The sequence below is a fragment of the Octopus bimaculoides genome, chromosome 4 (assembly GCF_046866305.1).
Source record: "Octopus bimaculoides isolate indiv1 chromosome 4, ASM4686630v1, whole genome shotgun sequence".
Lineage (NCBI taxonomy): Eukaryota > Metazoa > Mollusca > Cephalopoda > Octopoda > Octopodidae > Octopus > Octopus bimaculoides.
Window position 1 is genome coordinate 134438205 of NC_142931.1, and position 12704 is coordinate 134450908.

Below are 12704 nucleotides of genomic sequence, written 5' to 3' on the forward strand. Positions count from 1 at the left end.
TATATATATGCCCCAGAAAGCTTCTTACATGGTTGCTCAACCTGCTAAAAATAACAAATAAATTTCCTTCCTATCTAAAAAAAAAAAAGGGAAGAACACATTCAATAATTTCAATAATGTTACTTTGTAGCCCTTCAGCATTCAGATTCTGTAAAATGTAACATTTATTCACATCGTTTTGAATTAGTTATGCATTATCTTGTAGCTTCAAGTTTTTGATGATGTGAATGTTTATTTTTAGAATGACATTGAAGTGTGGGTATGAGAGGTCAGATCTGGTTGGTTTGAAGATAAAAATAGATAATAAGGGTGGTTGATGTTAGGAAGGGTATCCAACCATAAAAAAAAAACAGGCCAAAACAGACGCTGAAGCGTGGTGCAGTCTTCTGGCTGGTCAGCTCCTGTTAAACCAGCAGCCAATCCATGCCAGCATAGAAAGCTGATGTTAAATTATGATGATGATGATGATGATGATGATGATGATGATGATGATGATGATGATGATGATGATGATGATGATGATGATGATGATGATGATGATGATGATGATGATTAGAGCCTGATATGGCCTGTTTAAATACTAAAAGATTAAATATGTTATGCCTGAAATACTAAAAAAAAAAATATGACCATCACTCTGATGAAGGCTTGTTAAACCAGGGCTGACCTGGGGTTAAACAATACAATAGCAACTATTCATACTAATATGCATACACACACATCAATATACAGAGACACACAAACATATACACAAATATATTTATATTTGTGTGTGGACCAAAACGAAAGATTAAATGAGACAACTCGTGGCCTTTTCATTCTGTCATTCTACATCATTTGACTTTGCATTCATACTTTATTTTGAAAGGCAAATTATAAACATATATCTCTCTTGTTTATTTCTCGGTGAGGTCTTAAGAAGTATTAGTTTAATTTAACATTTAAAATTACCTACCTACCTACCTACCTACCTACCTACCTACCTACCTTTCTACATACATACATACATACACACTTATACACACACACAAATATATATGTACATATGTTTGTATTCGTGTGTGTGTGTGTGTGTGTGAGTGTGTGGGTGTGTGTACATATGTATGTCGTTATTTAGTTTAATTTCAAGATTTCTTGCCAATAGAGAAAGAGCCAGTTTCGGTTGTCAAGCGATGTTGGGGGACACACACAGACACACAAACATATACACACAGACACAAACATATATACATATATACGACGGGCTTCTTTCAGTTTCCGTCTACCAAATCCACTCACAAGGCTTTGATTGGCCTGAGGCTATAGTAGAAGACACTTGCCCAAGGTGCCACGCAGTGGGACTGAACCCGGAACCATGTGGTTCGTAAGCAAGCTACTTACCACACAACCACAAACGTTTCAAAGTGTACTCCTTATTGCTTTCTCAACTGGAAAAAGACCATTTTTGCATCAAATCATCACTTGTGATGAGAAATGGATACTCTTTGACAACAGCAGAAGAACAGGACAGTAATTAGATGCAGGAGACTCACCTAAACACTACCCAAAGCCACATTACACCCTAAAAAGTTAGTGGTCACTCTATGGTGATCTGCAAAGGGAATTATTCATTATTCATTTTTGCAACAAGGGAAAACAGTAACAGCAACATCGTATTACCTGGAAATTGATTGTATGCATGAGAATTTGAAGAAGTAACCCAGACTAGTGAATAGAGATGGCCCAATTTTGCTCCATGACAATGCATGTCCTCATACTCCTCATACACACACACACACACACACATACATATATATATATATATATACATATATACATATACATATATAGTTCACATGATTAGAATTCAGAAACTTTGAGAGAAATGAAATCGTTTTCTTAAGTAGGATGTAAAATAGATAATGCTTGTAAATAAAAGTGTGCAAATATTAGATTAAAAAACCTCTTGGATAAGTGCATGCATGTGTGTGTGTGTGTGTGTGTGTGTGTGTATTATGAAGTAATAAAGTAAAATCCAAGATACGATAAGAAAATTAAAGATAAGAAACTACAGCTTAGATGGATTAAAGATAATGATTTACATAAATAAATGGTCATAGAAGCAAATATACTGTATATATATGTGATTCTTAAGTAATTTTAAGAGGAGAGGAAGATATGAAGTGAATGTGTAAGGATGGACTCCAAGGTAGCAAGGAAAAATTTTAAAAAACTAGTAAGGAAGAATATGAATGCAGTTGTGTGATGATAATAGCAAGGGGAACATTGTGAAGGCTGAAAAGTGGGGTAGTTATGTGCAGTTATGTGGGCAGTAAATAGTTATCTCTGGAAAGTATTAACAATCATTTTAGGGAAATTGAAAGTTTAACGAGATATTAAAATATTAAAAGATAAAAAAAGAGAAAGAGAGACAAAAGTAAAGAAAGAAAAGTAAATAAGACTAAATTTAGTTCAAAATTAAACTATGATTTCTACAATGAAAGGGGGAAATAGATAAAATTGATTAATTTAATTTGAATTAATTAATTAAAATAGGTAAACTAAGAAGAGATCTACATTAAGGTAAAAGTGAAGTTGAGGATTAGGAGAATTTAAGTAAAGTGAAAACTGGAAGTAAATATTTGACATTTTAATGTTTAACCCTTTAGCATTTAAACTTCCATTTCCGGTCCGCATATGCTACTTTTTTTATGTTCTAATCAGCCAAATCCAGCCTATCACACATACCCTTCAATGTCATTCTAAAAATATACAACCACATCATCAAAATTTGAGATAATGCACTTGGCGCTAAGATGTCGGAGTGAAGGCATGTGACTTAGTGGTTAAGGTATTCAGCTCATAATCGTAAGATCACGAGTTCAATTCCTGACAGTTCATTGTGTCCTTGAGCAAGACACTTTATTTCACATTGTTCCAATCCTCTCAGCTGGTAAAAATGTAATTCAAAGGGCCAGCCTTGTCACATTCTGTGTCATGCTGAACCTCCCCGAGAACTACACTTAGAGTACACCTGTTTGTAGTACTCAGCCACTTGCATGTTAATTTCATGATCAGTCTGTTCTGTTGATCTGATCAACTGGAACACTTGTCATCATGACTGACAGAGTGCCAGTTCAGAAGTCAGGACAAATACCAAAAGGTATTATGCATGATATTCTATCAAATTCATTGCTCTGGATTTGTATTTTTTAATCAGTCTCAAAAAGATGAAAGAAGTTGATATCAGCAGGGTTTGAAATCAGAGCACAGTGTATTGGAGCAGAAATTACAAGGCATTTTTATTCAACGCTCTAACAACTCGGCCAATTATCAAGGTATATTGACTAGTTTTTTCACATCCAACACTTCTCTGTAGATTCAGGTGCTGCCTGAATTCATTGATGCATGGGCGGCTGAGGTCAAGTAATTTACTTTGATCTACTTCTCTGTTCAAAGCAAACACATCCTACCTACCCAACCTGCCAATCACTATCACTATCACTGAAGTTATCAACAATTGACTTAGACTGTGGTGGTGGTGGTGGTGGCGGTGGTGGTGGTGGTGGTAGTGGTGGTAGTGGTGGATGTGGTGGTGGATGTGGTGGTGGAGGTGGCGGTGGTGGTGGTGGTGGTGGTGGTGGCGGTGGTGGTGGTGGTGGTAGTGGTGGTAGTGGTGGATGTGGTGGTGGAGGTGGCGGCGGTGGCGGTGGCGGTGGTGGTGTTGGTGGTAGTGGTGGTAGTGGTGGATGTGGTGGTGGGTGTGGTGGTGGAGGTGGCGGTGGTGGTGGTGGTGGTGGTGGTGGTGGTGGCGGTGGTGGTGGTAGTGGTGGTAGTGGTGGATGTGGTGGTGGATGTGGTGGTGGAGGTGGCGGCGGTGGTGGTGGTGGTGGCGATGGCGGTGGTGGTGGTGTTGGTGGTAGTGGTGGTAGTGGTGGATGTGGTGGTGGATGTGGTGGTGGAGGTGGCGGCGGTGGCGGTGGTGGTGTTGGTGGTGGTGGTGGCGGTGGCGGTGGTGGTGTTGGTGGTAGTGGTGGTAGTAGTGGATGTGGTGGTGGATGTGGTGGTGGAGGTGGCGGCGGTGGTGGTGGTGGTGGCGATGGCGGTGGTGGTGGTGTTGGTGGTAGTGGTGGTAGTGGTGGATGTGGTGGTGGATGTGGTGGTGGAGGTGGCGGCGGTGGCGGTGGTGGTGGTGGTGTTGGTGGTAGTGGCGGTGGCGGTGGTGGTGTTGGTGGTAGTGGTGGTAGTGGTGGATGTGGTGGTGGATGTGGTGGTGGAGGTGGCGGTGGTGGTGGTGGTGGTGGTGGTGGTGGTGGCGGTGGTGGTGGTGGTGGTAGTGGTGGTAGTGGTGGATGTGGTGGTGGATGTGGTGGTGGAGGTGGCGGCGGTGGCGGTGGTGGTGGTGGTGTTGGTGGTAGTGGCGGTGGCGGTGGTGGTGTTGGTGGTAGTGGTGGTAGTGGTGGATGTGGTGGTGGATGTGGTGGTGGAGGTGGCGGTGGTGGTGGTGGTGGTGGTGGTGGCGGTGGTGGTGGTGGTGGTAGTGGTGGTAGTGGTGGATGTGGTGGTGGATGTGGTGGTGGAGGTGGCGGCGGTGGCGGTGGTGGTGGTGGTGGAGGTTAGAAGCAATGGTTTTTATGAGGCAGGGAGTAGATGTGTGTGGTTATGTGGTGGGGATAAGCAGACATTTCCAGTTTCAACATGTAGTGGTGGTGGTGGGGGAGTCACACTTTAAGATGGTCCCTCTTAAACATCTTCATCACCCCACACAAATGAAGGGGAATCAGTTCTATATGGTGGTGGTGGTGGGGGGTGGAGGTAGTGATGGTGGTGGAAGATGGGGTGGAGGTGGTCATGGTGGTGGTAGCATGAATGTTCTTTTGGTGGGTTGATTGGTTCAGTAGTGTCCAAAAAGTGGTGAGCAAGATAGTGATGATACTAACGAGGAGGAGGAGGAGGAGGAATGACAGTGATGTTACTATTGGTGTAGAAACGGTCTTCTTGGTATAGTAATAGTGTTGTTGGTGTTGGAGCTAGTGGTGTTGGTGTGTTGAAAGTAGTTTTAGTGTCGATGTAGAATCTGTGATGCTAATGTAGTGATAGCGGCCTTGGTGAAATGGTAGTGGTGTTGGCGTAGTGACAGTGATGTTAGTGTTGGTGTTGGTGTTGGCAGTGTAGTAACAGTGGTATTGTGTCAGCAACAACAGTGTTATTGGTGGTTTAGTAACAGTAGTGTTAGTCTAGTAACACTGGTGTTGGTGCTGGTGCTAGTACAGAGACAGTGGTGTTGCTTTAGTGACTGTGGTGTTGGTGTAGTGAAATGGTGTCAATGCCGATGCAGCATCAAGTGTTGTTGTTGATATAGTGAAAGTGGTGTATGTGCTGGTGTTGGTGTAGTGACAGTGTTTGCGATATTAGTGGTTGGCAGACATACTGCCCATGGAAAGCCACTGCCACCACATCACAAAGACTAATTCTCCTATTTAGTGGGTGGGAGATACTTCAGTTCTGATCATCTGCTGATTCATAACAAAATATGACTCACATTAGAATACTGCTGGACATTTAGGAAATAGTACTGCTGTGAGAATACATACGGAAGAATGCTGTTCATTGACAAACATCCACTCAACAGCATACTGCAATCACTAGCTGATAAACATGCTGTTTCCTCTTCTATCACTGTTACAATAGCTTCTGTTCCATTGGAGTAGTTTTCTGTGTACGTTACCATTGCCCTTGTTAACATACAGAAGGGTAGTGGTGGTGTAATGTGGAATGTGTGAAGTGTGCAGACCATACAGGGCAGCAAGTTTGTATATAGGTGCAGGCATGGCTGTGTGACAAGAAGCTTGCTTCCCAACCACATAGTTCCAGGTTCAGTCCCACTCAACAAGGTTGAGTTTTTCCAATCTTGATATCAAAACAAAAACAGGTATAATAATAATAATTGTTACATTTGTACAACAATCAAATCAGATAAATCTAATAATGGAAAAGTAATGTTTCAAATCAATCAAAAAATATTTCTTTGCTCATTTGTTCTGGTGATGAAGTTTTTCAGAAGGGTGTTCAAAGCACTTTCATTACCATTCCCCACCAAAAATTTTTTAGTGGGTACGCTCGCTCTCTGTGCACCCCCTATTCCTGAGTCTATGGTGATGTGAGATACAGAAAGAGATGGAAAAAAGAAAGACAGTGGGACTGAGTAGACCTCAGAGGAGAGCATATCCAAATAGGCTATTTCAGAACAACAGATATTATTGTGATAATGAGACTTGAGACAAAGAGAAGAAACAGCATTTAGACTCTAACCCGAATTAAATACCTTTACAAGATGTTTACTAGTTTACTTAACTAAGTAAACTAATGGGACTGAAACTGGAACCCTGTGGTTGTGAAGCAAGCTTCTTACCACACAGCCACACTTGCACCTACAGGGGTTGGACAAAATAATGGAAACACCTAGCATCATAGCGCCATAATATTGAAATATCTATAAAACCATCAAAAGTTTATTTATTTTTATGTTTTTTTATTTATTATTACTGTTGCTTAATATGTTTTGCTAAAATTGCTGTTTCTTTTCAGATATCATCAGAAAAGGTAATTAAAACTTATTAAAAAGACAGATCTATTGGACTTTCAAAGAGGTCAAATTGTTGGTGCTCGTATGGTAGGCACTAGCATAATGAAAACAGCTGAAATGTTTGGTGTATCAAGAAGTACTGTCTCGAAAGTAACAATAGCCTTTGAGAAAGAGGGGAAAAAACCTCCTAATCAAAACAAAAATCCGGAAGAACTTTCAGATAGGGACCATCGGACTCTTATGCAAATTGTTAGAAAAATACAGCTCCCAAAATTATTGCAGAGCTTAATGACCACCTCAAAAACCCAGTTTTCACAAAAACTGTTTACTAGGAGCTGCACAAAGAGAGATTTCATGGGAGGGCTGCAATCAGAAAACCACTACTTTCAAAAACAAACATTGCAAAGTGTTTAGAGTGGAGTAAAAACCTACAGAATTTGTCCCTAGAGCAGTGGAAGAATGTTATTTTCTCAGATGAGTTACCCGTTACCTTATTTCCGACCACTGGTCGAGTATACGTGTGAAGACAACCAAAAGAAGCATTTGACCGAGACTGCTTTCTTCTAACTATTAAACATGGAGGAGGATCTGTGATGATCTGGTTTGGGGAGGGGGGGGAGCTATATCTTGGAAATCCACCAGCCCAATGGTTTCCCTTCATGGCAAAATTAATAGTCAAGACTATTTAAGCATTTCATCTGATCATATTCATCCTGTGATTGCAGAACTGTTTCTGAACTGTCTTTTTTTTTTAAATTTGGACATTTGTAAATTTGTGAATTCCTTTGGGATGTTTTCCATGGTCTAGACCAGGATTCACAACATTCTTTTCATTCTGATTATCCTTAGATACATTTTTGGAAGTAATTTAGCCATGTCCTGTTTTGTTCAGTAATTTCAATGTACATTTCTACTATAATAAAGTAACTGACAAAACTGACATAATAATTAGAGGTGAGGAAAAGTGGACATAACAATTATAGATAAGAAAAAGCGGACATACCAATTATAGATAAGGAAAAGCAAAGTTGCTTACATATTGACCCATCACACCCGTTTGATCCTAGGATCGTATAGAAAAAGGAAGAAAAGCAAAAAAAAAAAAAAAAATCCCTTAAAATTTGAAATGGGAAGAATTTGGAGCATGTGAACAGTAAAGATCATGCCTATAATAATTGGTGCATTCGGAACAGTAAGCAAAGATGTAGACAAATGACTGAAGGAGACTGAATCGGAATGCCTGGTAGAGCTTCTATAGAAAGTTTGTCTCGTTGGGATAGCAAGGGTTATCGGAGGGTGGGGGGAGTTTTAAGTACTTAGAAGACTACTGAAAACTTGTGGATACCAGAGGATACAGCCAGTAACCCACTACCCACATAAATCCGGCCAGGAATAAGACCAAACCTGAGCCAAACCAAAATAATAATGATAGTAATAATAGGACATTGAAATGGTATGAGTAAAAACCAGATGTCACCAAGAATACTGAGTATAAGATCTGGTGGGATTTTACAATCCATTGTGATCCAGTGATTGATGCTCAGAGACCAAACATTGTTGTAAATTGATAAAACAATGAAGGAAACCAAGATCATAGATATTGCCATACCTGGGGATGTACAGGAGGTTGATAAAGAACTGGAAAAGATTGAGAAGTACAAGCCACTACATAATGAGATTGTACAAATGTGGGCAATGAAGAAAGAAACTGTCATTCCAGTAATGTTAGGGACATTGGGAGCAATTAACAACCAGGTCTGAGAAATTTGTTGGAAAAATTGGGACTGACATGAGGGTGGGACATGCTCATAAAACTGTTTTATTGGGGACAGAGAGGATTTCAAGACTGGTATTTGGATATTAAGAATCATGCTAGAAGATCCTGTGAGACCCTTGGTAACAAGTTGTTGTCTGCTCTTACAAAATAAGCCAGAGCAAGTGAAATGTATAAATCCTCATGATAGCAGAGTCAATATCAAAGAAATTGAAAAAATTGAGAAATATAAAGATCTATCCTGAAAGTTGAGGGAACTGTGCAAGACCAAGACAACAATTATCCCAGTAGTAATTGGTGCACTTGGCAAACACCCAAAATGCTACCAAAAAGACTGAAACAGATTGGAATTGAAACTCATCTCATTGCCCTGCAGAAAAGTACCATCCTATATTGTATAAGAATCCTAAGGAAAATTCTTCAGATTTGAGGAGATTTGTTGTCACGAAGCCTCAAGATAAAATACCTGCTGACTAAATTAGCATGCACTAGCGTAACATGTAAATATTTTAAAGAAAAGACAAATGTATTCTTATACTTGGGGATGGTCATATTTAGTCAATTAAATACATACACTATATATTTGGTCTTCACTTCAGCTTTATTATTAATATTATTATTTTACTTTCTTTGTCTAAGTTCTTTCGTCACACATTCTGTGACCTTTTCAACAATTCTCTATCCCACATGTCTTCTACTTATTCCATTTTCATTATGTATTAAAATTCCATTTCTTTTTTATATCTCGATATGGGCTGAATGCTTCTACAAATCTGTGTTATTAGAGCAGGTATTTTATGGTTCCCGAACGTTATCAGTGAACTAGAAAGCGACGCCTGATTTTTCATCCTGATTAATTAAAATAATGACGCTCACGTCAATGAAATTCAAAGTGCTGAAATTGATAAAAGTACTCACGTGCATACGAATGAAAAAAAAATATTTAATCACAGGTAATTTTTTTTTTATAGAAAGTATCAGAGACGAAACCATTTAATTTACGGATTACTTTAGAAAGTAATTAATAAATGATTCTTTCATATACATAGAGGCAACCTCAACTTACGTCGGTAATTGGTGGCAAGACATACGACTTAATTCAAAAAACAAAGTAGCACGAAAAAAACATTTAAAAAACTTTATTAGCTTATATTCGTTTTAATGATTTGTACATATTTTCACATATATATTATTTGATTTTCCACAACACTATTGGTTTTTAGGTGTTTTAATTTTTAGGCTAAAATCATTCTCCAAATTTGTTTCGTTTTATATTGTATATCAGGTAATCTGATCAAAGAGGCGTAACTCTATGTCATTTATTGTCAAAATTTGCCCAGTTTCAACCAAACTCCGAAAATGCATATAAACTGGAAGATTGTTTTCTATCATAATTTCCTTCACATTTACGATGCTTTTAAAGAATGTTAAATCGAACTTAGTACTTGAAAGCAAAGTTGTGATTTGAACTCAATAGGTAATGAGTTGTGATTTGAACTCAATACGTAATGAGCTGTGACAAAATCAGGATGGCTAGATTGAGCTAAAAATAAAAGACTGCTCTATTTTTCAGGACCACATCCTACTGGGAGTGGTTTCTAAGTATTTTAAAATTCAAAATTTTAAAGGCAGGAATTCTATTGATGATTATCATGCCAAACTTTAGCGTGAGGTTTTAAACCATTAATTCTTCGTTGACGGGTCACATGACTAGGTAGACTGTGTGTGAAGTCTAGAGTGACGACAATATTTATTTGAGTTTTCATATATTTTGTTCATCCGCATCGTTTATAACTACATGCGTACATGCAATTAATTAAATGGAACAAGTTCACATAACAAAGAACATAATAGTTAGGAATCTTCTGTAATACAATATGCTTGATAATATTATGAAAGTAGTACATAACTACTGAAAACGAAATAAGCTGGAGTTACAACTACTACAAATAAAGTAATGTGATCATGATTCGGCTCTACAATTCAGAGTTTGCACCTTTTGTCGAACAAAACAGAATCATGTCAAGTAAGAAAAGCGAAAGAGGACGACAGAGCAGCTCACTGAGCAAAGCGATTTAGTTTCATTTGGACGGCTGTGTGGCTCTTAAGTCTGAGGTTGAATTCGCTAACTTTTTTAAATCGTAAGCAGAAATGTTCCAGAGCTTTCGATGAAGCTATCGAACTCAGAAATTAAAGACAGGCGAAAAGCCGCTAAGCATTTTCCCCGACTTGCTAACGATTATGTCAGCTCGCCGCCCTAATTTAATATTATATTGAATAATGGCTCAATACTTTGTAAGAGTGTACATATTTACTCTTTTACTCTTTTACTTGTTTCAGTCATTTGACTGCGGCCAAGCTGGAGCACCGCCTTTTAGTCGAGCAAATCGACCCCAGGACTTATTTTTTGTAAGCCTAGTACTTATTCTATCGGTCTCTTTTGCCGAACCGCTAAGTTACGGGGACCTAAACACACCAGCATCGGTTGTCAAGCGATGTTGGGGGGACAAACACAGACACACACACACACACACACATATATACACATATATACGACGGGCTTCTTTCAGTTTCCGTCAACCAAATCCACTCACAAGGCTTTGGTCGGCCCGAGGCTATAGTAGAAGACACCTGCCCAAGGTGTCACACAGTGGGACTGAACCCCGAACCATGTGGTTGGTAAGCAAGCTACTTACCACACAGCCACTCCTGCGCCTATTTTTTTCAAGATCAGATTGACAGTGATTTCGAAGTCCTTAATAGAAGGAAATTTCAGCATCTATGGGTAGAAAGTGACTCTTTAGGAAAAATTACTTCATAATGGGAAATTGTGGGGGAATTTGGCCATGAACATTATTGTAAATTTCTTAAACCCTCGTGTGGTGTCGAATGGATTTAACACTGCCCAGCCATTCAAGGAATCATATGATTTGATAATAACTCGTATAATTTAACTTTATGAAATAGAAAGGAAACGATTAATAGAAATATAAAGCAAAATTTTGTGTAAGAGTCCTCTAAGACGTGGAATGTATTTTAAGAGTTCCGTATTCTTTTAGTTGTTTCAGCCATTTGACTGTGGCCATGCTAGAGCACCACCTTTAGTTGAACAAATCGACCCCAGGACTAATTCTTTGTAAGCCTAGTACTTATTCTCTCAGTCTCTTTTGCTGAATCGCTAAGTTACGAGGACGTAAACACACCAACATCGGTTGTCAAGTGATGGTGGGGGGACAAACACACACACACACACATATATATATATATATTTCTTTATTGCCCACAGGGGGCTAAACATAGAGGGGACAAACAAGGACAGACAAAGGGATTAAGTCGATTACATTGACCCCAGTGCTTAACTGGTACTTATTTAAGTGACCCCCGAAAGGATGAAAGGCAAAGTCGACCGCGGCGGAATTTGGACTCAGCCCGATGTGCTAACAATTCTGCCAGCTCGCCACCCTATATATATATATATATGCATATATATGCGACAGGCTTCTTTTCTATCTGTCTGTCTGTCTGTATGTATGTACGTATGTATGTCTGTCTGGCAAATATTAAAGAAGATTAAAGACAACTTGTAAGCGTAATGTCTCTGATATTTTTATTGGAATATAATACTATGTATATGATACATATATAATACAAAACCACATTAAAATACAAATCCAGAACCGAAGAAAACATAAACATGAGCTTAACATCAAGTGCCTCAATTGGTCGCACAGCACAAAGTTCAACGGAACCAACTGAAGCAAGCCAACACACTTGCAGAATTGCCATGGACGATGGCGAGACTAAGGCATTGGAACAGCCAAGCACCCTCATGGGCATTACCTGGCACCTCGGTAAGGCGAGCTGCTGACGATGGCAAAAACTTTGCTGTTAGTGACCCAGGCTGGAAGAAATAGTTCTCTGATAAGTCCCAATACTTAAGGATTTTGTTCCGTTCGGCTACGGAAACAATGACCCTCCCATTTATTGCAACATCCAGGATGTGGGAGGGAGCAAAAGAGTCACAGACTGTGACATCCCAGATGAGGCACCTATCTCTTACCCAGGAACAATGAGTAAGACCATCTGGTCTCTTCCCATTAGTTCTGGATAATTCTGCTGGCTCCAAAACTGAGGGGATATTAACTAACCTGAGCCAGGGCCCCACCTTAATGATTAAGTTTTAGCTCGGTGTGATGAGCGAAACGACCAGCATTTAGGCGGCAAGACAAACTATGAAAGTCTGGAGTCGAGGGACCTACACTGACGTTGGGACCCACTCTGAATGCAATGGAGATGAAGCAAAAGTAAGCTCAAGCGAAGTGATACGAATACATATATCCATACAGCCTTTTCCAAGACTATCAC